We start from the raw sequence: 21,102 nt of genomic DNA on the forward strand, positions 1-21,102 counted from the left end.
AAAACTCATTATTACCCAAGGTCCTTGACCAATCATATTGGGTTCCCTTGTCCTGTATATATGGTGCTTTCTGAATGACTTGTTTGATTTCTTGGAAAGTTTTCTTAGGTCTAAAGTCCTTTCACATTTTATTTTCTTTTTTAATATTATCCTTAACAACTCCACCCAAAAATCAGATCCATGATTGTAATAGGTGTAGCACTCACAAATGCCTAGGCATGATTTCAAAGAATCTTTGTTAAAACGTATGCGTGCTTCCCTAAGTGTTTTCAATGGGTCATTTGTGGTTTGATATCTGCATAAGACACTTATGCCCTAAGTATTCGACTAAAGTTTGCAAAAACTTCCTATTGGATTTGCTTACTTCCGTACCTCTGTTTTCAAGTATTTTCAAAACAGTATTCAATATTTCATTATGTTCCTTCACGGTTTTAGCATGAATCATAATGTCATATTGAAAGATCTGGACACCCTACATGCCATCAAAGAGGTGATCCATAAATGTTCTAAATACACTGGGAGCGGATACCAGACTAAAAGGTAATCATAGACATCGGATGGCTTAAGTTCTCTTGAACTTTCGGATAGTCTTATTCAGTGATACGCAGAATTTAAATCAATTATTGAAAAATATGAGGAGCCACTACCCGAATTAAGCATTTCTTGTATTTCTGTTGACAAACTATTATGATGTTTTTGTTCAGGGATCCTAAGTATACTCAACGGGTAATATCTCCAGGTTTTTTAGTGATCACCACTGCTGATACCCATTCAGAGGAATCATTAAGCTCAATAATGTCACCTTTACATTAGGTGGTCAATAAATCTTTTAGTTCCTTTCTGACAGATAATGGTGCATGTCGAACTATGTGGGTCACTGGTATATCATTTTCTTTTAAGTCAATAAGGTGCTCCAATCCTTTTACACATCCAATATGTGATGAAAACACTTTATTATGTTTTTCTAATACTTCTTTTATTCCTCCATCCAGACATTCCTGTTCTACACTGAGAACAGGCATATCCCTTAACTCTATAGTTTCTGTAGAACCTGGTTTGGGTAAAATACCAAGCTTACCAAAAATTTGTCATCTCACAAGATCTCTTCCTCTCATGGCTTAATGGACCGTCCTTTAAATTGGAGGATGTCATTTAAATATCCGAACATTTCAATATCAAATTTGCCATATGCTTTTGGGTTGACAAATGTTGTATGACTTATAGGTCCATTTTCAACATTTGCTAAGTAAGCATAAGCTTCGCTGCCATGAGGCTGATTTTGCGCACAACACTGCATGCATATATTTTGCAAAACCCTGTTTGTGCCCTTTTCACATAAGAACTGTCAATCTTGCACGTTCTCTGCTGTGCTCTGAGGTTTATTCTGCACACGCTGTTCAAGGTTAAACAACAATGCCCCTTGTTATTCCGTAATGGTCAGTCCCACGCAGCTAGACATAACATGCTACCCACAGCTGCACTATTGGAAATTGTGTGCTTTAATATTGCAAACGCAACAAGTATTGAGGCACTTGGTGAGACACCTTTCCTAAGAGAAGAGCTGCGCTTGTCCTGAGATGTGAACCTCTATGCCTTGAGGCATGGGGTCCGCTGAAGAAGCCCAGAGGTCTTCTTTTTTATAATAAACTAACTCTTACCATGGGGAGGGTGGTTAGATCGTTTAGTCCTTTTCCACTGTTTTTTATAACATGATATCCCTTTTTGTATTCTATGGTATTGTAACAATGCTGACTATATTGTGTTTATGCATTTTGCTGTTAGTATTGGCTCATGTACTGTACGGTATACAGTCATAATATCAAATAAAAAATATCGATTGGCCAAAATATTGAGTTAAAAATATAGAATGGACACAATATCGAATGGACAGAATATAGACTACAAAAATATCGAATAGAATAGCAAAATATCGAATAGAATAGCATTAATATCGAACCCAAAATATAGAATGGACAAAATATCGAATGGACAGAATATAGACAACAAAAATATCGAATTTGAGGTAAGTAAGTTAATATGAATTTTTTAAAGTGTTTTTTATGTTACTATATGCGTGAAAAGTGTATATTTATTTTATAATTCATTTTAATTAATTAATTTAATTGTATTTATTTTTGCGTAATATAATTCTGTAGCGGGTTGTGGGTTTATAGGGGAATAGGATGGGAAGTAATTTAAATATAATTAATTAAATATGTTGATTTATTTATTGGTATTTATGTTGAATTAATTGGTAATTAATTATTAATTGGTAATTAATTAAAATATAATTGGTAATTAATTTTAATTATTGATTAATTGATAATTATGTTAATTAAATTAATGTATTTTCTGCAGCAGGTTGTGGGTTTATAGGGGAATAGGGTGGGAAGCAATTTAAATATAATTAATTAAATATGTTAATTTATTTATTGGTATTTATTTTGAATTAATTGTTAATTAATTATTAATTGGTAATTAATTAAAATATAATTGGTCAATAGTTTTAATTAATTGATTAATTGATAATTATGTTAATTTTATTAATTTCTTTTCAGTAGTGGGTTGTTCGTTTATAGGGGAATAGTGTGGGAAGTAATTGAATTATAAATAATTAAATTTTTTAATTTATTTATTGCTTATTTTTGTAGTAATATTGAATTTTTTATTAATTGTTATTAATTTAGTGTTAATTGGTAAATAATTTGTATTAGTAGGTAATTTTTTTTAATAATTAAATTTCATTTGTATTTTTAATTGATTAATTAATATATTATATAAAATTGTTATTTATTTTATATTATTTGTAATTGGTATTAATATTTCATTGAATTTAATTCATATATGAAGTATATACTTTCCCTACTGCTGCACTCACTGGAGTGGGAATAGTATTTTTTACTCCTACGCTATCCAATGCTTTCCCTACTGTTGCACTATCTGGAGTGGGAATAGTAATTTGTACCTCTACGCTATCTAACGCTTTCCCTACTGTTGCACTCTCTGGAGTGGGAATAGTAATTTTTACCCTCCGGCTATCCAACGCTTTCCCTACTGTTGCACTCACTGGAGTGGGAATAGTAATTTTTACCCCTACGCCATCCAACACTTTCCCTACTGCTGCACTCTCTGGAGTGGGAATAGTAATTTTTACCCCTACCCTATCCAAGGCTTTCCCTACTGTTGCACTCTCTGGAGTGGTAATGGTAATTTTTACTCTCCCGCTATCCAATGCTTTCCCTACTGTTGCACTCATTGGAGTGGGAATAGTAATTTTTACCCTCCCGCTATCCAACACTTTCCCTACTGTTGCACTCACTGGAGTGGGAATAGTAATTTGTACCCCTACGCTATCCAACGCTTTCCCTACTGTTGCACTCTCTGGAGTGGGAATAGTAATTTTTACCCCTACGCTATCCAACGCTTTCCCTACTGTTGCACTCTCTGGAGTTGGAATAGTAATTTTTACCTCTACGCTATCCAATGCTTTCCCTACTGTTGCACTCTCTGGAGTTGGAATAGTAATTTTTACCCTCCCGCTATCCAATGCTTTCCCTACTGTTGCTCTCACTAGAGTGGGAATAGCAAATTTTATGCCTACGCTATCCAACGCTTTCCCTACTGTTGCACTCTCTGGAGTGAGAATAGTAATTTTTACCCCTATGCTATCCCATGCTTTCCCTACTGTTGCACTCACTGGAGTTGGAATAGTCATTTTTACCTCTACGCTATCCAATGCTTTCCCTACTGTTGCACTCTCTGGAGTGGGAATAGTAATTTTTACCCCTACGCTATCCAATGCTTTCCCTACTGTTGCACTCTCTGGAGTGGGAATAGTAATTTTTACCTCTAAGCTATCCAATGCTTTCTCTACTGTTGCACTCTCTGGAGTGGTAATAGTAAATTTAACCCTCTCGCTATCCTACATTGAAAATATTGTATATGTTTTGTTAATAAAATGTATATATATATATATATGTATGTATTATTATATTAATTTTAAATTACTTTTATGACATTTAAAAAAATCGATATTTTGACTGTCTATATTTTTTACAACGGTATTTTGGAGTCGATATTTTTGTACTTACCTGTTTGAAGATAGAAATTCGATATTCTGGCATGCTATATTTTTTCCACGATATTTTGGCAAGTCGATATTTGGCTCCTCGATATTCTGTCAGTGATCCGTACTGCACCATGGAGCACGTTAGTTGGAATAAACATTTTAAACTATGCCGCTTCTCAGATTACTCGCATTGTGGACAAGTACGAGTGAGTGAGCGAAAGAGTGTCTGGTAGGTTGGTATACCCCTATTTACTGAGGTTTTGTTTTCCTGTGCATAGTTCTATATGTGTGCAGAATCCCTGCAACACAACCGTGAACCATACCTAATGGTCCTTTGAATCTAGCTCGTTTAAAATCAACTTTAAGTACAATGTTAGAAAAACATCTCTTCATACAATTGTCACTTTTATCTTACTGGATAACTGTGCATTTCGGCAAACCACCCCAAAATGAATTATTTTTGGGCTTTTCATACATTTCTTTCCCAATGCAGGACATCCTTAATGGTTCTATAAATGTGTTTTTGATCCACACCTGTAACAGATTAAAAGTTAGAGCTACTGAATGTGCTTTTTTCCATTAGCAGCAAAGGAAGATCCCCACTTTTTAAGGCCCTCTTCCTTTCATTTACTGTGTGCTTTTGTGCATGTTCAGAATATAATATTTTTGTAGATAGTAAGGATCTTTCAATTCCCTTAGCTATGTCTATGACCTCATTTAATGTTGGGTTGCTGCATGTCAAAAGTCGCTCCTGTATTTTTTTTAGAAACATTGAAACGCAAATTGATCTCTTAGATATGTATACATCATGTCTCTAAATTCACATGAGGCAGCAAGTATGCGCAAACTTGCACTGTATTCTTCAGTGCTCTCATGTTCATGTTTTTCTCATATAAAAAAATTGCATGTCTTTCAACCATGACACTTGGTGCTTCCGTAAATTGCCTTTCCATTCTTTTTACTGCTCTTCATTATGCCTGGGCAGAGTCTGTATGGACATAAAGATTCCACCGCACTACGCAGAGTTCTGCTAGTGGGGGAGTGCAGTTCGTTGCGCCATTCGTGCTGATTTTTAGCATCGGGTGTCTGTCCTGCGCTGGAAACTCAGTGTGAACGGAACCATGTACAGCCCAGGAGGGCGCAGCTTGTTTTTGCTGGTTTAGTAGATGTTCTGCCCACACGGCAGCTTCCTCAAATCTTGCAGGGGGTGGTCTGGAGTAAGAATTTCCATGCTTGCGCTTGCCAACTTAACGCAGAGTGGGAAAAATTCTACGAGCGGAGCGGAATTTCACTCCCAGGCCAACTCTTCATATTCATTCAATGGGGCAAATTGTCCAAAAGACGGTTCAGCCTCCAGTAGGTTATCAAAAACGTCTTGACTTGCATTTCCCAACAAGCTAAACATCAACTCTTTCTTTCTTTCAGAATCAATTTTTTGTACCATCAATGGCTATGAAATGATTTTCAAATGACCTGTGTCAGTTCTATTTTGTCATATGTTTTCCTGAAGATTTTAAAAACAATGCAGGTTGATTAAAAATGCTTGAATTAGCCCTGTTGATTAATGGTAAGATGAGCTAAGAGAAGCAAAAAAAACTTGTTGAACATGAAATATATTTGAAATACTTTAATTCTCAGCTGTATTATAGTTTGTGATAAACTGTGCTTTTTAGTACAAAAAAATAGCTTTGTGAATTCACTCTGTTATAACTGGTATTGTTCACTACCAAGAATTGTGGGTTAGGAATCTAGTATTTAAATATTACATATACCAAAAAAAAAAACTTGACAAATTGGCATCAACGTATTTAAATTATTTATTTTGGTTGCATGGTGAACACAGATGTGCTCATATTCACTGAGACACAATTCAAATGCTTTATTTCTGTAGCGTGGTGAACATAGACGCACTAGTATTCACTGATGAGTGGTCTAGTGTTTTTTTTCTTTGTAAAGCGGTGATGTCACATTCGTTTGAGTGCACGTGTAGTCACACTCTCCGGTGAGGATGCCGCTGATGAAGCGGTAAATTTCTTCTGGTAATTTCTCAAGGAAAAACCCTCATGCTACCTCTATTTACCACTGAAAAAGGTGTTGGGCCCTTGACACCATGTATTACCTTCAGGCAGACTTTAAATAAACATGAACAGTCAAAAATGCAATTATTATTTAAGCCAATAAAGAGAGTTGTTGAGTATTTTTAAGGGTTTTATTTTCGAGTCAAAAGTTAAGTTTTTCTCTGACCCTTAATTCATTAGTAAAATATCAATCAGGTTACAGAATTTGGAAAACAGGAAATATAGCATTAATACAGAACATATTACAGTCTGCATATAAGCATCACATGTGGAAAAGACAATGTGGGGCAAAATGTCATTCAAAACTCTTAAAGAGTTTCTAAGAAAAAGAATCTTGCAAGGCTAATCATTAATTAAATAGTTTTCAAAAATCTCCCATAAAGAGAAATAAATGCATTAGACAAATAAATCTTTTCAGACCTAATTAATTAGTCAAAGCATAAACTTAAAGTTTAGCATCTGATTCTAAAAAAAGCCTTTCTATCTGTTGCTGCTTTCTGCATCTCTGTCCTTCACAGACCTCAAAGGAGTGTGGCCTGCCGTGCCAAAAATATGACGTGGAAGCAAGAAACCTCCCCCCGACTCTCCTCGGACGCAAATTCCCTCCCAAGGCTGCACTCGTGACGATCTCGTACCTAACCCATATGAATGAAACAGAGCCTAAGCCTAATGAGCCCAAAAGCCAAAATGAGCAAAAAGCCAGCTGAGCTAAAAAGCCAACCACGCCTCCAGAGAGGTCATTATTTATACTCTAATTCTTGGCAGACTACACAAAATGTTGCATCTTCAGAAAAAACTTGTACTTGATTGGTCAGCCACGATGGCATGAGGTCTCACTATCCTGACTCATTGAAAATTCTAGAGCATACCAGTTTTAACAAAAGAAGCATAAATGAGTAAATACATTTTATAAGTTTGCAACATTTGCTAAGAAAAATGTTTCTTTCCTTTCCTCTTCCTTCCTGTCACAGCACAGGCTAGAAGGCTACTTTAGCTAACTGGTACATTGGCACAATCACAAGAATGTTCAAAGTGGCCTTGACTCCTTCATTGTTTAAGGAAAGCTGGCACAGTCTGCGCATGCTCTCTTCTCTTTAATGCAAGTCATAGCCTTGATGGATTCACAGGCAGCCATGTTCTCTTAGGCCCCAAAACAAAGCAAACAAAATAGAGTATTAATTTCAAATAAATCAGCCCATTATGTTTCCCTCCCCCATACTAATACCCCTTATAAATGTTTACCTAGCCAAGCTATTAGTTTAAAGCAGCTTTTTCTATTGTTTGTGACAACATGCAAAATAAATGTGCAATGTGCAACATAGCATTATTATGCATTTAGTGTAAATTTTAAAAGCACACACAGTTAATACAGCGCACACAATTAATACAGCGCACACAGTAACATGCTTTAATGTTTTAGATAGCATTTCATGCAAAAAAGCGTTTAGCCCCATGTGTAGTGTTTGGTGCATTTGTTAATTCACACACATAATATAAAGAGGTGTTTTAAACTGAACATGTTTATCAAAATATGCAACAAGCCAAAGTCTTTTAAGACAGGAATAGTGACTTTGGATTACAAGGATGAGCTGGGAAAAGAGAAACACACTCTATTAATCTTCAAAGCTAAAAAAAGCCACTTTTCTCTACACTGCAAAAACACATGTTAATTCACCAAAAGAATTTCAGACTGAATAGGCCTCATTTCCTGTCTTATGTGCCATGTGTTTTCACTTGCCCCAAAAGGTGCGTGGCAATTTAAATGCAGTCTGTCTGAAGCACAATAATAAAGCAATGCCTGCAGATAAAATCAGCTCCATCACCGCCGTGTGCACAGGACACCACGTCTCATTAGCATGCACCCACAGGCACAGCACACCCTCCTCTCTACTGTATCAAACAGGCCCACAAGACAGAAGCAGGCAATTACAACAAAAGTATCTTCTCTAGAAGCATAATCATAATGATATGAACATTTTACCACTCTCCATAAATATCCTCATTAACATTCCAAACCCATTTATCACATCATACTTTACTATTACTGTACTCACCAATGCAACACAGCTCTTCAAAGTGCGCCACCCATGTTGGTTGTTGGCCTTCTTACCCATGATTGTCTTCCCAGCTTTGTTGCTAACAGGTCTTTCTGGCTTGCTGTATCTGTCAGAGAATGTTCTTGCTATGTCATAGAGTTCTTTCAAGTTTCTATGGTTTGCTGCATCCTGGGTTTCTGTGACAGGACGTTTGGTGAATCTTCACTTGTCAGCTCTGAAGCTTCTCTTTGCTTACTTGTTGGTTTTAATTTTTTCGCCTTGAGCTTTCAGGTTTTTTTGCTCTTGTTTGGCTGGTATCAACTGCATCTTTCTTTTCCTTTCACTCTGGAATTTTACAGAGAGTCTCAGTGGAGATCCATTCTTTATGCTGTTGTCTCTTGAAACCAGTACCTCCTGGCAGGTTGATGTCACTGTTTCTTTGATCTTCTCCCTTTGACTTGTCTCCTGGATCTCTGTCGTTCTTGAGCTCTTGCAGGACTTGAAACTGATGGTGACTGAGTATTCACTCCATTTCTTTGAATCTTTGAGGGGGGTGTTATATCGCTGGCATTGGCTTGTTGGTTCCATGCATGCTTTCTTCAGCTTTAGCGATAGCCTGGCCACCATAAGGTGATAGTCTAATGCCACGTCCACTCCTCTCATCACTCTCACAACTTCCAGGGCTTCTGGAACATCTTGGCAATGCATCCATGCTCAATGTGATTCCTGTTGAATTGGCTGGTGACACTCACGTTGCCTTGTGTATTCTTTTGTGAGGGACTATACTACCGCCTATCACCAGTCTGTTCAGGGCACAGAGATCTGCAAGCCTTTCACCATTCTCATTCATGTTGTCAAGGCGAGGGTTGCACATGACTTCTTCATACCCAATGTTGTTGCTGCCAATCATTGCATTAGGTTCCCCATCAGTATGGTGATGACGCTCTCAAGGTATTTCTCCAGGATTAACTGGAGTCTGTTGCAAAACTGTTCTTTTTCCTCTTCTTTGCTGTCATTTGTAGATGCATAGCACTGGATAACATTCATGTTGATCCTCTTTTTCTTTGTGCAGTAGGTTGTTGTGATAGCTCTGGGACTGTGGGCTTCATATCCAATCAGAGCTCTGTTGGTCTCTGGCGTTAGCATCAGTGTGACTCCCTGAGTGTGTGGTGTGTTCTCTTCTTCGTGTCTAGAATAAGGCAGCAGCATTCCTCGTGGAGCCAGTCCTTTCTGTCTGGACTGTGTCCATCTGGTCTTTCTGATGCCAAGCAGAGCAAGGTTGTATTTTTTCATCTCCACTGCCACTGAGGCTTTCTTGTCTGTCATCACATTCCATATCCTGACTGTGATAGTCTTGGTCGAAAATAGGTGGATCAGCTTTGTGACTTCCAGGGATCTCTGACTTTAACCACAGGGCACCATACCTATTCATGAAGGAGATTACTCTCTTTCCAAGGCTGGGATGTCTTTTGGTTGACATTTCTGTAGCTAGGATTTTTTTTACATGGTGGGGTAGCTAGCACCACGCATAGCCCTCTTCCTTTCATAGCTGGGCTTGGGACTGGCTGTGGCAGAGTTCTATGAAACACAGTCAATTGCTATTCTAGGGAGGCATGAAAATATGCGTCTATTCACATGGTATAATACAGCCTCACGGACAAAATGGAGCATGAATCATAAATGTTGTAAGTTAACCAGAGTAAAAAGCTGTATCATATGTTAGTGTGAAAAGAGTGAAGGTAGTTAATTGTGCTGTGTATATGTTTAATCTTATGAGCAAAGGGGGTAAATATTAAGTGTGCTTGAAGCTTACTTTAGGTTGACCAACAACCGATGACCCTCTGTTTGTTGGTCTGCTCCTCTGTCTGTGCTTGAATGTGTGCTGTTTGCGTGTATTTGTGATGGTATTGGTTCCTTGATGGTTGTTCTCTGGGTAGAAGGCCGTGTTGTGCTGGTCTATGCACATAGGTTCTTGGCACTAAGTGGCTTACCTTGGCATATACTATGATTCCTAACGTTTCATCATGTTCTATTCTGTTTCCTCTCTTTTGTTGATTTTCCTCACCTTTCCTCCCTTGCTCCTTCGTTACTACCTTTTCCTACAGTTTTTTCTTCATACTTCCCTTTCTTTCTCCTGTTACCCCCTTCTAGCACTTTGAGGTGACATGAGAGCAACATAAAGCGCTAGAAAAGCAGAAAACAGAATATAATAACTGTTGGACCGTATGCATAGCCCGCAGAAAATCGAATGGTTTCTGTTTATGGGTGTATGTCGGTTGCTCTGTCATGTGTGCACAATTTGTGTTAATCGGACTGTTCGTGTTGAATACATGTGTACAGGGCCGGACTACCCACAGCGGCCATCAGGTGTTTCTCAGGCGGCGGTTTTGGAGCGGTGGAGGCTACTTTTATTTACTGAGGGCCAGTTTTGCAGCAGTGCTGCAATATTGGCCCACAGTAATGAAAGCAGCAGTGCTGGGGGCCAGTTTAGTTAAGCAACAGTGTTTCACACTTACGCCCTTGCCCACCCCTTGGTACCCCCACCGGGCCAGTCCGATAAAATTGCCATGGCTGATTTGTGGTCTCAGTTCAGCCCTGCCTGTGTGCACATGTGTATGCCCTGTACAAAGAACAAAGGCATTGGCTTTGTCAATACTACTTAAGTTTTTGTTTTTGGATTTTGGGGGAGAGAAGCTTCGAAAGCTTAAGTTGTGTAAATGCGTTTTATTGGTTTGGGTGTGTCTTATTGTGAAACACAAACTAATCCAAAGTACACGTTACCTCTTAACACCTATTTGGACAGAAGCAGCAGTTTCCACCCAAATGAACTAGTACCATGTACAAATGTGCAATATGTATTACCTAAGGCAAATTCTCATGGACAAATATAGAGCAATTTCTCTTCTACAAATTCAGGAATAACATTAGGAAATTTGGGCTGTCTGATGCTATTCACCTTTAGATTGGACACCTTTATAGCATTACAATTAATCCAATGATAATTTTGCATCCTGGGTGCAAAATGACAATGCCACTGTTACTGAGTTACTAATGATGTGTCCCTCAGAGCTCATCTCCGTAGTAACGCAGTTTTCCATCAGAGCAGTGCACATATTGACAGTGTGTTGCATTGCGTGATGTTCTTTTGATTTACAATTTCAGAGAGGAAAAATAACTTTAGCAAATTGGGTATGTTTAGATGAACTTTAATAATTGCCAATTTTATGTTTATTGTTTATTTCCCTCCTTTATGAGTTTGAAACACTGCTTGAATGGTGAAAAAATGTACTGCCATTCAAACCAGTCCCCACAACAGATTGTTGCATGATTTTTATGACCTCCTAGATTGTTTTCCTGCGGTGTTTCTTAATGACATTCACATATAATATGATTTTTACTTTCCTACCAGTATTGTTTTTTGTAGTTGAATGAGATTGATAATGAGTAATGTCATTGTTGTTTTTCACAAACGTGGGAGAACCAAAAATATATCTCAGGAAAATAAGGCAGATGTTAAATGAGGATGTTTATAGCATTCCTTATTTATAAGTAATGCACAATGACAAAATTGTTTACAAGAATCATATGCAGATTATAACATTTATAAAGTAAAAAATGTTCAAAATGTTCTATCATCTGTTCCATTTCTAAGTCAATATAGACATCTTTTCATTTATTGAAATGTTTTCACTGCACAGGCTCTCATACTAGCTACCAGCTATCAAATTAACGAGTGAAGTAATGAGAAATTATTTAAAATATGAAATAAACGTATATAAAACTAAAGTGGAAATAGTGAGAGGAAATATATAGACATTGAAAGCTCAAAAAGTGTCCTGTATGTTTCTATCTCTCCGTCCGTCATCTCCACCTGCCTGTCCACTTCCTTGTGTATCTCTGGAGGCCTGCCACCTATCATGCTATCATGCATATTAGAAGGACTTTCTTGAGTTCTAATACACCAGGACAAACTGCAATTTCTGTGAGTGTAATACAGAGGGGAACACAGGCAGACCTGGAAGACAATTCATTGGAAGGCTGGCACATTGCGTTGGTGTAGTTCGGAAAGTCCTCCATTCAGAACGGCTTAAGGAGGTTGTTCTAGTATGGGAAGATATATAAGGGATAAAGTACTCCACTGCAGAGGAGTTCCTTAATATGGTTATGGAACTCCGAGATGACTTGCAATATCTTTATCATGTCCGTCAGGGGGTACTTTATCCCATATAATACAGGGTCATATCATCACCTTTCCCATAAACCCCTGGAAGGGTTGGTGTGTAGCTCTTTCATATGCAAGAGCAAACATGTTCTCAAACATGAAGTATAAAACTATAACCTCTAGGGCAAAATTAAATACATCTAAAACCTACTAGATATTTGTTGCAAACAGATATTAAAAACAGTTCAATACAGGTAAATATTTAAAAACAAAAGCTGTAGTAGCTCGGAAAGTGTATAAACATGCAGAAAGATTCTAGCATTCTCTAAGGAGTGCAAAAAATAAACATATTCTCTCTGCTAGGCATTGTAAGCTATTAAAATTGAGTAGAAGAAAGAAAAGCAACGTTAGGTTTTTGTTGCTTTTAACAGCTGCTTCAGTCTGTGACCTGACATGCCTTTCACTGGCGCTGGCAGCAGGCATTGCGACATAAAAATGTGGCTGTTATAACTTATAATAGTTGAGTTCTTACATCTTTTCTTTATAATAGGCAATGGGGTGTATCACAAGTTGCTGATTATAAACAAATTAGAGACTGCCATTCATACAAAGATACAGAATTCCATGTATTACAGCACTATTAATGACAACTGTTAGTAATGATGACAGATCACCATGAAACAAGATGGAGAAGGTGACCTAAGAATATCAAAAAGACCTGTACACTGCTGTGGCAGATCATATAGCACAATGCTCTATGGGCTAACGCCCAGTCTCTATTACTCGGATAGATTGGATAACGCAATAGAGCCATAATGTAAGTTCATATGTGAGGCAGTGGCTCTACTGTCCCTCCTAGTTATACAATTCTTCTTTTTGTTATGGAACAAACTGCATACAATGTAACTCTTCACTGGTACGAGGTTTATCCTAAAGGAAAATGAAGTGATTGTGCCTAGCTTGATGCAATAATGACCCCAAAAGTGTGGAACGGTGCACAATGGCAGATAATGATCCTTATATAGTTTCCCAATGTATTGAGAACTAATAGAATTGGTTTGAAAAACATGCAAAAATCTCATAAGAGAACCTGTAACTGGGCAGAATGATTTCACCTCTCTTGCCCTCCCCCAACAGCGATTTTTTGAAAGAAAGTGAAGTAGATGCTAATCACGTTAACATATGTACCTGGGATTTTTATAATGTACTGGGGTTGGTCAAGCTTCATATAAAAATGTAGGCATGAGAAAGATGATATTGCATATAGTGTTTGATTTGTGCACAACCTTGTCTTTACGGCGAGAATGCTAATTTTATTTAATTTACGGGTGCTACTGAGGTAACGCCTCGTGTCCAGGGTGTTTCATGAAGTTAATTAAGCATGTGGTTCCAGCTAGCAGTTGGTCCCATCCCTTAGCGCACACCTTCTTGTACCTGGGTGTTTTTCCCAAGGACTCCACAAAAAATGTTAATCCAATTTGATTCAATTAAGTTTTTTATTTCATCGATTATGCTCAAAGGTTTTTATGTTCATTTCACATAATTTTATCCATTCATATATATCTGGTGTTAATTTCTCCTATGCATTTCGGGCATAGTGCCCTTCTTCGGGGAACATTACTGAGGAAGAAGACAAATAAAGTTCTTTTATAATCTCAAGAGTGACTAGTAAACATTATCATCATTTATATACTTTCGTTTGTATCATGGTTAACAAGTAATGACCAATAATCTTCATATGGCACAAGATTCAGCCCGTTACCGATGTGTTTGGCATTGTTACATATCAAGAAAATGATAACGAAAAATTAAGAACTTACATGCCAGATTCCTAGGTATAATGGGTATGTTGATAGTGGCATAACTGCAAACAAAAAATATAACCAGCGCATCAGACATTAGTCAAAGCGTCTTTCTGAAACTCTTAGAAATCTCTATCCACTCCAGATTTTCGACTTTCAAAAGGAACACTTACACATGAGACGTACGAGTCTCTTCTGTCCTTTCCCTCTCTGAATGCGTACGGTTTCTGTTACCTCGCGAGCTACACGCTCGTGTTTTCATGTGTACATCGTAATGTGGAACGCCCTGATTGGTCGTCCACGTTCGACGTAGCTAATAATAAAAATAGAACACAGACTCTCTCAGGTTTCGACGGAAGTGTATTCCATGATATCGTAAATAAACGATAACCATAGGCTCTTTTCTGTGCTATAAATCAATCAAAATATATAAAATATTAAAATAAGCGGAAACTAAATGCCTGCAATCAATGGACTAAAAGAATATTCATCGGTATAAGGGACAAAAACATTAACATTATCATTGGTATAAGGGACAAAAACATTAGATATTGCTATGCATCAATACATGTTACATCAGTTCATTCATAAGTAACACGAGAATTCAATCCGATCATTTAGCCCATGGGGCTTTATCAAGTTCATTTTGTAAATCCAAAAGTTCTCTCTTCTTAATAAATATTTACTTATGTCTAATCCTTCTTTTTGGGTCGCAGTTTCCAAGATGATAAATTTCAATTGAGAGACATTATGGTGAAAATCAAGTGATTGTGCCTAGCTTGATGCAATAATGACCCCAAAAGTGTGGAACGGTGCACAATGGCAGATAATGATCCTTATATAGTTTCCCAATGTATTGAGAACTAATAGAATTGGTTTGAAAAACATGCAAAAATCTCATAAGAGAACCTGTAACTGGCCAGAATGATTTCACCTCTTTTGCCCTCCCCCAACAGCGATTTTTTGAAAGAAAGTGAAGTAGATGCTAATCACGTTAACATATGTACCTGGGATTTTTATAATGTACTGTGGTTGGTCAAGCTTCATATCAAAATGTAGACATGAGAAAGATGATATTGCCCCAGACAAAAAATAAGTTCAATATCTTCAAGGGAGAATTTGGTGAACCCTTCCAGCAACACCATGGATTTATTGTATCCCACAGATTAAGGGAACAATAAGACATATATTCCAAAAATCATGTTTGGAAAAGGCATGGGTAGCTAACAAATACCTTTTGGTTCAAAAATGCAAATACTCCAAAAATGCACAAAGAAATCAGGACTTGTATTCACCAAATCTGCCCGGAGGGATGATCTGTCAAATCCATATTCTCTGCCATGTCTAGGTCTCAGATTTGACAAGAAGAACAAAATAATCTCTTTAAGAGTTGTTTCTTCTCAACACAGGTATTGATTTTAACCAGGCACTTGGTAACAAGACAACCCTAATACAAGGCTCTCCATAGATAAAAGTGCAGCTCAGCTCTGTTTTATGTGGTACCTGAACTATTGTCTGTGGATGAATCCAACATAAGAAGAACACCAATTTTGAATTCAATGGGGTTAGTGCAGGAAATTGTGGGACAAAGCATTTAGGACTGGAGTCAGAACAATTAAAAAACAAACCTGTTTGCGTTCTTCCAATCAGTCATCACCACCCAGACCTACAACAAGGTATAAAGTTTGCTGCATGTTTCAGCAGGATACAATATCAGTTACCAATGTCTACTCCAAGTGCTTCATTGCAGTAAAATGCCTCCATCCAGAATCTAGTGCCTTTTATCCTGGGCTTAAGCTAATAGGGACTAAGGGGCCAGATATACATATTTTGGATGTACCATGTTACAACGCATACCGTTACAACTACCTACCATTACAACGCGACCATTACAACGCATACCATTACAACACATAGCGCTTTGAGGTGCTGGATAGTGGTAAGTATAATTTACTATTCTAACTCCAGTCCCCGTGGACCCTAGGGAAGGTGTTGGATAGTAAATTATACTTATTCCCTATCCTAGAGCGCGTCCCAGCGCAATGCGTTGTAATGGTATGCGTTGTAAAAGTCGTGTTGTAATGGTAGTGCGGAGTAACGAATGCGTTGTAACAGGTGTATACCCATATTTTCGGGTCCAAAAAGTGGACCCAATTTACAGGTCTACTTTTTAGGACCAGAGACTCATTCTGTGAACCGACCTATGCACTATTAGGTCAGTTCACAAACTACACAATCAGCGTGCTTCACAGTTCAACCTACTTAATATTCAATAGGTAGGTCACATTTTGCGACTCACTCCGATTGGTCACACTCACAGGAATGGTGGCCTGCAAGGGTCAGCTGACCAACATTCTGGAGTGTCTTTTTAAATAAGGAAACTTCTTCCTGAAACCAGCCCCATTTAAATTTTACATTAATGTGGCCACCTTGCAAATTTTACAATGTTCCAGCTATTGTAGACATATGAAAATTAGTTTTGTCCCACTTCCTTAAAAGAACGTTAGGCCAGAGCACTGGAACTAGACGGTGTCAACTAATAGAAGATATGGTCTAAGAGAAAAATAAGCATGGCTCATAATTAAGATAGGAGGGAACAGGCACAATAATGGGGCTTTTCTAAATCGATAACCTTTTCCTAGAGTATTAATCTGAGTATTAACTTTGCTTTATCTTTACTTGGCTAAAGGGTATTGAGTAATTACAGAATAACCCTTGGTTAAAGTCAATCAGAGTTTGTTACTGGGTAGCAGAACAAATCAAATAAAAAAATGACCACACAGTGAGAATTTACACTGATCCTTGTTTAGACACATGCAGCCTTTTGGTGAAGAAAACAAGTCAAGGGTCCGCATTGATGGATACGACGAGTTCCAAGAGAGCCACTGTGATGCATCTGCATTATAATGGCTACCAGCCCACATTCTGAGGTCACTTCATATAAGGGCAGGTCATATTTGGACATAAAATATATCTTAAGAGCAAAGACATGAATGCTATTCAAAAATTAAAGAGTGTACTGACATAAAAAGAAGAAGGGATTAAACTTGATATCAAAGGGGTAAATCTGTACAACAGGCCTAGTAATCCATAATATTGTCGCTGGGACTGTCAAATCCCGAATATCACTGGTCCAGAATATTATCACAATAATATCGAGGTACAAAATATTGAAAGGAATGTTCACAGCGAGAGGTAAGGATTTACTATTCTTAACTCCACATCGATATACCTTGAAGGTATATATAAATCATCAAGGTACATAGATGTTGAGTTAGGTATAGAAAATATATGGATAGTTATCTTCCGATATATTGTCCCTCATAATCGTTGGATGATATTCTGTCCTGTTGATTTTCTGGACTTTATATCCTCTGGACCCACCATCTATATTGACCAATTAATGTCAAATCACATTTAGTGTTACTAAATCCTGCCTCTTTGATAAAAACAATGTGTTCTGATGCTCAAACACGTTCACTCTGAGAATTTGTAATGGTGTGTTGGGTGCAGAGGATATCCCATACCATAATTTCAGGCTGTAGGAATTACTTCCATTTTTGTCACTGTTTTGCTGTCTTATATATATCTGCAGTTGCAAAACAAATATGAATGTATCCTGAAGAGAGGCAGAGCTTACCCATTGCTCTTGATTGTATGTTTAGTCTTTGAGGTCCTATATTTAACCTTGGAAGAGAACTTGCATACCTTGATCAGCTACGCTAAAACTTTAGAAACTCCATAACAATGAACTCTTTAGGAACACGTTCCCAGAATGAGTTTAAAACATGCCTTTAGCTGAGTAACTCTTCATCCTGTCACTCTCTCAGAACGTTTACAACTGCTATCTTGCTTCTTTGTATATTACACATTTGATTTGAGGTGAGAGAGGTGAAGGGGTGCTCTGGGTTGTGCTAGAGAGTTATAGTGAAAGAGAGAAAAGTTGCAAGTGAACATTCGGAACAGAGATTTAAGGCTAGAGAGAGAGAGAGAGAGAGAGAGAGGAGAGATACATACAGGGCTCTCAAGAGACAAAGGTTTTGTATTTTTATGAATTAGTTGGACTATGACCACTGCGCTACAGCTGAAAAACGCAGGCAACGCCATTAAGGGTAACCATCCCTGTTGAGCTTACTTAGTTGAGGCGATTGACCTTGAGAGAACAGGTAACAAAAAGAATGGGCAATTTGGCAGTAGTTCTGATGGCTACCATCAGAGAGTTCTAAATGGCCATGGGCCTTTTGTGGTAGCCTTGACCACGCTTGGATCCCACATATGAGACAGGGTGGGCAGTAACTTCCTCTTCGACGGTGGGTGTCAAGCTAGGTTGGAGCCATATTCTTTACTCTGTATAGAGCAGGAAAAGGACATCTCGGTACTGTCTCAACTACAAATTATAAATCAGCTAACACCCAAAAAAGCCAGTAAAATTGTATTTACTGTTTCACTGATGAAAATAAGAAACAGGTCCACACCGGCGATGCCATGGTTTTCCGAGGAGTTGTTTCAACTTAAACTCCAATGCAAGCGGGCTGAGCGCACATGGAGAAAGAAATATCTGGACTCAGATCGGGACCTTTATAAACAGGCCCTGTCCATCTATAAAGCACAGATCAAATGTGCGAAGGCCAGGTTTTTGGAAGAATCCCTGCGGGCGGCAGTTAACAAATCACAGACCTTATTCAAGATCGTGAAGGATCTGTCATGCCCTGCTAGTGCGATTAATACCATCACCGCATCTCAGTCTCTGTGCGACTCATTGGCACAGGCTTTTGAGGATAAAATCGCAGCCATTTTGAATAATCTAGGCGTAACATCTGGCGGTAATCCTCAGAGTCGCACGGAAACGCATTCCAGATCTACTACAGACTCCACCTCCAGCATTGCCAAGTTGGACTGTATTCCTTCCCCAACTTTTGAGGAATTCTGTTCCCTGGCCAACAGTGTGTCGTCGGGATCACCTTTAGACCCACTACCGCATAAACATTGGAAGATCTTCCGGGATGAACTCTTCCCTCCATTGTTTGCCATCTGCGATCAGTCCCTGGTCTCAGCACGGGTACCAGACTGCTGGAAACTTGCCGTGGTTTCCCCTTTACTTAAAAAGCCCACCTTGGACCCGGCAAATCCTGCAAATTATCGTCCCATCTCCCTGCTCCCGTTTCCAATAAAGATTCTGGAAACGTGGGTCAAAAAACATCAGTCTAAATACCTGGAGATTGGGTCCTGTTTGGACGAGGTCCAATTCGGGTTTAGACCGGCCCACGGGACGGAATCAGCGCTGGTGACTGTACTTGACGACCTCAGGACGCGAGCCGACCATGGAAGAGCAGCCTTCTTAGTGCTGCTCGATATGTCGGCCGCGTTCGACACTGTCAGTCACGCAATTCTGATTAACAGACTTGAGGAAGTAGGGGTAACTGGCCTTGCCCTACAGTGGCTGACATCTTACCTTGGAAACCGCCACCAGGTAGTGGCACTGCCACCGTTCAAATCCAACATCAGAAGAGTGGCGCAAGGTGTTCCACAAGGGTCAGCCATCAGCCCTATCCTCTTCAACCTGTACCTGCGGCCCCTAGTTGCGCTGATCAGATCTTTTGGCATAGCGGTGACGAACTACGCAGACGACACTCAACTTGTCTTCTCTCTTGAGGGCAAGGAAGCAGTGACACTTGACACCTTCCACCGCTGCATGCTCGCAACTGCGGACTGGCTGATTCAGAACTCGCTGCAGTTTAACAGCTCTAAGACAGAAGTCTTACACTGCACCACTGACCGCGTCCCTAGACCTCTTCCGCCGGATTTCTGGCCACCTTCCTTCCAAAGTACGACTGCGTCTTCCACCTCGGTCCGCAACTTGGGAGTGATGTTTGGGTCCAATCTCCAACTGGATGCAGCTGTCAATAAAACAGTGAGTACCTGCATGGGATTGCTTCGCATGTTGAGAAAGGTCCTCCTGATGCTTCCCATGGACAGTAGGCCAGAGGTGGTGAGGAGCATCATCGTAAGCCGCCTGGACTACTGCAATGCTCTATTTCTTGGAGCACCAGCCACCTTGGTAGGAAAACTGCAACGGGTGCAAAATCTTGCAGCCAAACTAGCGCTTGCTCGCCGCCGTTACGACTCCTCATCCCAGGCATTAAGAGACCTTCACTGGTTACCGATCCTTCAACGGATCGATTTTAAATCTTTATGTATTGTATTCAGGGCCCTTCACGGACAAGGCCCAGTACCACTTCAGAACATGTTTCATTGGTATACTCCGTCCAGATCCCTTCGTTCGGCGTCCGCTTACCTTGCTGTGGTGCCTAAAGTTTTGAGATCACGGCTGGGCGGCCGATCTTTCAGCTTCACGGCAGCCAGACTATGGAACACTCTTCCGCTAGGATTGAGAAGTATGAATGACCTTGTCTCTTTCAAGAAAAATTTAAAGACACATCTCTTTCCTAGGACTGTTTCTTCTTAGTTCCTAATTCAGTAGGGTGCGCAGCAGGATCTTTTCAGTCAAAGCGCCAGGATACCCGTTGGGTGACAGACACGCGCTATAAAAGAATACCAATACATACATACATGCATACATACATACTGATGTCACTATTAAAACAAGAAAACCGATAATTATATTCAAATATGATCTCTTTGCACAAGAGCCCTGGCCAACTCTCTGCATCCTTAATCCCACTGTCCCAAAAATAACAACAAATCATCAGACATTTAACTTTGTGGCTAAGAGGTAGATACTAGTGTTCTGTCTGTAGAGAAACTGTCTAGTACTAGAGAGCTCAGGGGAGTTTTTAAAGAAGAAAAGTACTGCGAATTAAACAACAAGCAGAGGGGATCAAAGTCATTCAAAGCATGCAGTTTCCTGTTGTCAACACTCTTTTGAAGAACCAAGAAAACTACAGAAGCATTAGCTCATTTATTATCCTTTTTAGGTATCAACTCCAGACGGTGC

The 21,102-nt window shown here is 39.0% G+C and overlaps 1 pseudogene; it reads right to left on the reverse strand.

Moving 5' to 3' along the window:
• The window catches only part of LOC147708046 (uncharacterized), a 105,930-nt pseudogene that overhangs the window by 11,077 nt on the left and 73,751 nt on the right, over positions 1-21,102 (reverse strand).

This window comes from Lissotriton vulgaris, chromosome 6, assembly GCF_964263255.1.
Source record: "Lissotriton vulgaris chromosome 6, aLisVul1.2, whole genome shotgun sequence".
NCBI lineage: Eukaryota > Metazoa > Chordata > Amphibia > Caudata > Salamandridae > Lissotriton > Lissotriton vulgaris.